The following is a 5,761-nucleotide window of genomic DNA, read 5'->3' as shown; positions in this document are numbered from 1 at the left end:
CATACTAAGCCTCAGCGGTCACCCTTGTGTGTTCCTGATATTTCTTTTTTACACACTCGGGCTCCCCTCTTAGATTCTAATGCCTTTGGGGACCAAAAATGAAAGCCACGCAGATGGAAAGAGCATGAAACGGGAACAATGAGTTGTAGCCTAGGCTCTGATACCAACCGGCAGTCATGTCCCTAACTCTGGGTCTCAACATTTCCTTTGGGTGAAAACGTAGCTAAGAAGTACTCAGGCACTCCCCTGTGCTGAGCACTGTTAAAAATCATTAAAGAAGACAATGTAGGTGATATGAACTTTATTTAATACTTCACGAAGCGGGCCGTCTCTGTTCCCAAGGATCCAGAGAACAGTAAAATGGGGCAGAAGACAGGAAGTTGGTATAGAATAAAGAATAAGGAACAAGGAAGAGAAAACTAGAAAATGAATAAGGAACAAGGAAATAAGTACAGAGCCCAGAGGTAGCTTGGTGTTTGGGGATTAGCTGACTTCATATACTGAATTTCTGGTCAGGCAGAGCATTTACAGAGATAAAAAAGTTATCTAAGTTTCGGTTTGCTGGCTTGGCACCCCCTACAGGAGTGGCTCCATCTTGGGCCTAGAAATTTACTTCAACAGTGCACTATGCCGACCTTTACGTGACTATTCTCATTTAAGAACGGGATAACTTTATAAAACACCTTGTATTATCATCATCCCATTTTACAGATGAGGAAACTGAGGCCCAGAGAGAAAACAAACCTAACTCCAGATCACCCAGGTGGTAGGGATGAATCTGGTTTGGAACCCAGAGCCTACATATTTCATCACTAAGCTGCCCTGATTCGACACAATGACTTCTAAGGACTCAATGTCCTATACAGCTGAGAGTCAAAATCCTAGAAAAGCCTATCTAGCTCTGCATGGTTTTATTCCCCCCACTCTGTCTCTCTGTCTTACCTACCTCACATCCATCTTCTTCCTACCTCTACCCTCAGAACTCCAGTACTTCTCCTGTGTTATCTGGGTTCCAGCAAAGGAAGTACTAGTACAAAAAGCCTTCAATTCATTTACTCTTCTTTTCTAGGCCCTGGAGAGATGAACCACCTCTGGTCCACACAGCTAAATATGTCTGTAGGCGGATGGCTTCTCAATAGTTACGGAGATAATTTAGCTAAAATGACCCTTTGTTGTGTGGCATTCGAATAGACAAGTCTTGATCTAATCCCAGTGACTCTAGAGTGACACTTATTCCACAAACGTTTATTAAATGCCAGTGATGTGCTAGACATAGCCCTCGCTGCTGGGCCAGAGTGGGTCAGAGTTACTCTCTAGTGGTAGAAGCGGGGAGAATGAAACTAACAGGTACACACATAAATAATTTCAGGTAAGGATAACTGTCAGGAGACAGTGACACCAGGCGATTGATGGAGCACGGCAAGATGTGGCTGGTGTAGAAAGTGCTCTCAGAGGAGGTGCCACTGGGCATCCCTCAGGCCAGTTGTCAGAGAGTTTCAATTCCACCATGGCCTTTATTCCTCACATCTCCAAGAGGACGGTATTATTATCCTTATTTAACTGAGGAAGAATGTGGCTTCCAGAAGCTAAATAATGCGCCCCAGTTGCAAAGCGTGGGAGTGGCCGGCTGGGATTAGGTCCATGGCCGTTGCATTCCAAGTCTGTTCACTTCCCTGGCATTGTGCTGGCTTCACTGGAAAATGAGTGGGTTAGGCTAAGGAGACTCCTAAAGGTCTTTCCTCTAAAATCATATATACAGCCAACGAACACACAAAGGAGATCTGGTGGCAACTGACATCCCTGAAAGCAGGTACTCTGGCTCTTTTGTCTCTAGACAATAGCTGGGAGGACCGGCTAACTTATTTTCTGCCTGCCCCCTGGGGTTTCAGAGAAAGCCTGTCAGTGGTTTAGCAGCTGCTGGAACAGGTCAGCAGTCAAGATACCAAACTGAAATGCCTCAGGCCCAGAAATTGTGAGAACAAAGGACAGGACCTCAGGCAGTCACAGGGCGGGGTTCACCCACTGGGACCACACCAAGCTCAAGCTCACCTAAGGGTGTGGAGCTGCTTTCTAGAGATTTACAGCCCGGTGGTTTCAGGCTCACTAGAGCGGCCGTTTTGGCCTCCCCAAACATCCAACGCTGCAGCAAAGTCTCAACCACTGTCACCTCAGCTGTGAAACAAACCGTCCCTGACCCAGGCCACACACAATTAGCCAACTTGCATGCTTCTGCTCCCCTACTTCTTGATTCCTCCCTTTCTTAGAACACTTCCAGGAAAAAAGTGATAATAATGAATATTTGGCCCTGTGCTAAGAGGCCTTCTACAATGATCTTTAATTTTTTTTGGTGGTTGTTGTGGTATAGAATTTACCATTTTAATCATTTTTAAATGTTCAAATTAGTGACATTAGGTACGGTCAGATTGTTGGGCAAATAGCTGCGGGTAACCACCCTTCCTCTTACTGTCTCTATGAATTTGCCTATTCTCAGGATCTTATATGAGTAGAATCACAGAATATTTGTCATTTTTTGACAATAGTGAAATATTTGTATTTCACTTCGCATGATGTTTTCAAGGTTCATCCATGTTGCAGGATGCAGGAAAATTTCCTTCCCCTTTAAGGTTGAATAACATTCTATTTGTGAATATACCACATGTTGTTTATCCATTCATCCACTGATGGACATTTGGGTTGTTTCCACTTTTTTGCTATTGTGAATAATGCTGCTGTGAACAAGGGTGTACAAATATCTGTTCAGTTCCCTACTTTCAATTACTTTGGGTATTTATTGTTAAAAATAAGACAAGAGGCCTAAAATGGAGTGAGTCACTTATATTAAGCTCCATGTCACCAAACTAAGACTTAACTGCATTTCAGTTTCAGCTCTCCCAGAAGTGGAAACTTAAACCAGTCAATTAGGAATCACCTGAGCAGCACTTGTTGAGTAATCTGCCTTATAGGCCCCTGCCACCCCCTAAAGGAATGTGACCCTGTCACAACCAATCTACTTTTTGCCTCCTTGTTCCCACTCCCTTCTGCCTATAAAAATTTTTCATTTTGTACAACTCCTTGGAGTTCCTTTCTATCTGCTAGATTGGATATAACCTGATTCATGAATCATTGAATAAAGCCAATAAGATCTTTAAATTTGCTCAGATGAAGTTTGTTTTTTAAACGATACCCCGAGTGGAATTGCTGGATCATTCATTTAATCTTATGTTTAGTAAAGGTTCTCAGTATCATCCGCATGTTACAGATGGGGAATCCAAAGCTCAAAAGAATTAATTTACCCAAGGCCAGGAAGTGAATCAAAAGATATGCCGTCCCTAGCTTCTTGGATTTTACAGTCTAGTGGGAGAGAAGAAAGACATTAGGCAGTAATTACACAAAGTTACTCCATCACAGTGGTGACAAGGGCTCGGTCTTCTCCCACCGCAGCTGATCCCCGAGCCCCAGAGCTGCTCCGTACCTCTCAGGGCCACTTTCTTTGCTGCATGTCCATCCTCCTCCTCCCAGTGGTCTCCTAGCTTCTGCACCCTCCTGTCCATTTCTCACCCAGTAACCACTTCCTAAAGTGCAGATTTCATCCTATCACCGAATCCAATGAGATTCTTCAGTGTATTCCCGAGATCCTCTAAACCGGCCTAAAAATTCCTGTGTGTTTCTGCTCATCTTGTCCTGTCCATGACTGTGGGACTGTAGATCGAGGCCTGCAGATTTTCAGTGCAGCCCCTGCCCAGGGTCTCCTCACCTGGACACTATCGACATTTGGGGCGGGGTCACTCTTTGCTGTGGGAGCTGTCCTGTGTCTTATAGGATGTTGAATAGTATCCCTGGTCTCTACGCACTCGATGCCAGTGGCATTCCCTTCCCTTAGTTTTGATAACCCGAAGTGTCTCCAGACATTGTCAAAGGTCCCTTGGGGGCCAAAGTCACCCTACACCTGCTCACTCCTTTGTCCTTTGTCGTTGCAGGAACATTTAGTCACCTGGTGAAATCATACACATTTTTCAGGTCCCTCCTGGATACGCCCATCAAGCTGTACAGTGTGTTTCCCCCGCTGGACTGTGAACGTCCCGAGGACAAGGCCCATGTCTCATTCATCTTGATATCCCAGCATCCAGCTCGGTGCCTGGCTCTAGACCGAACCCAATAAAAATTTGTTGGATGAATGAATGAGCAAATGAGGTATGAACTGTATCTCTCTCCTCACAAATACGCTCTTCCTTTTGAGGGAAACAATCCATCTCTGGGACCCTGTTAGCCCAGAAGGGCTTGCAGTTGGTAAATATTTCTGTTAGCATCCACTTTTGCATATCCCTTATCTTAGCTCACCATCACCACCCATTGACAGATGGGTTGCTAAGGGAAACACAGGTGTTTGGGGGATGCCCTAACTTTTGAAGTTGAGGATAAAGGGGGCAGCATGGGGTAATGGGCCCAGGGCAGTGCTGTCCAGTAGAACTTACTCCAGTGATGGAACTGTTCTAAAAACCTGTTTTCAACACTTCAAACGTGGCAAGTACAAATGAGGAACTAAGCCTTTTGTTTTATTTAACTTTTATTAATTTAAATCTAAATCTGGACAGGTCTAGAGCACCAGTTTTTAAGCCAAAAAGCTTGGAGTCTAGTCTTGCCTCTGACTTTAACTGTTCTGTGTGGCCTTGGGCAAGTGACTTTCCTTCTCTGAGCCTCAGTTTCTGGCTCTGTAAAATGAGGCAGTAAGATTAGAATAGGGATGAAAAATATATTTCCTCTGGCATGCCAGCCCTCGTGGATTGCTGATGGCTGCCTGCAGCACAGTCGGGAGAATTCTGAAGCCCCGTCTTGGTTGGGAGGAAGATTGCCACATCTACATGAATAGTGTGGTGGATCCTGCCAGGTACTGCAGGCTTATGGCTCCAGGACTGCGTCGTTCATTCGCCCAAGCTGCTAGGGGCCAACTCAGCTGGGCCCCTTTCTGAGTCTTGCCCTGGGCTGAAAAATGCCACCCCACTGGGCAATGGAGGGGCCCACAATAGGAAGCAACTCTGCACAGGTCATTCCAGCTCCTGAGCTCCCAATAGGATGCACCTACATCATAATTTAATTTTTCCCCTGCCCCATCCTACTTCGCCTCCTTTCCCACAGCTTTTGGTTCTGAAAGCATCCCCTGTAAATTTCCTGCATGCAAATCTCATTGTTTATGTCCCAAAGAACGAGGCTTAGACAGCATGGTGATTGGGGGGGGCAGGGTGTAGATCAGTGATACTTGGGCCATGAATCTGCCATCTAGGGCCCAGTGAAATTATAAACCAACATTCCCCCCAGTGGCCCCTGGTATCTATATAAACAACAGCACAGCTATAGCCTTTCTTCTAGGAAACTACATTCCCACCTGCACCCAGCATCTGCTGCTGCTGTCATTAAGCAGAGGCCAAGCGTGAAAGCCAGGGGGAAAGCCTACAGTTCATGAATCTCTGATGGTTCTCTGGCGCTTGTGCCTTGCTCAGAAGATTGCAAGGCTGTTCTGAGATCCCTGGCATGCCGGCAGGCCCCAGGGAGCTTTGGAAGGGCAGAGAACAATCTGACATTGACAGAAGAGACAGTCTGTGCAGAAGGGGACTCAAGGCAGCATGAGTCAGAAGCTACTTGTCAGGGCCTCTCTGCTGTGTGGGACGGAGAGAGGTGCACTAGCAGGGTAGAAGACAAGTCTCTTGGTGTACACATTTGCTGGATGTGTCTGTTTATGTCCCATGTGCAAGCAAAAGGTGCCTTC

Source organism: Rhinolophus sinicus, chromosome 5 (assembly GCF_057876585.1).
Source record: "Rhinolophus sinicus isolate RSI-liver-muscle chromosome 5, RSI-T2T, whole genome shotgun sequence".
Lineage (NCBI taxonomy): Eukaryota > Metazoa > Chordata > Mammalia > Chiroptera > Rhinolophidae > Rhinolophus > Rhinolophus sinicus.
This window is presented reverse-complemented; position numbering follows the sequence as displayed.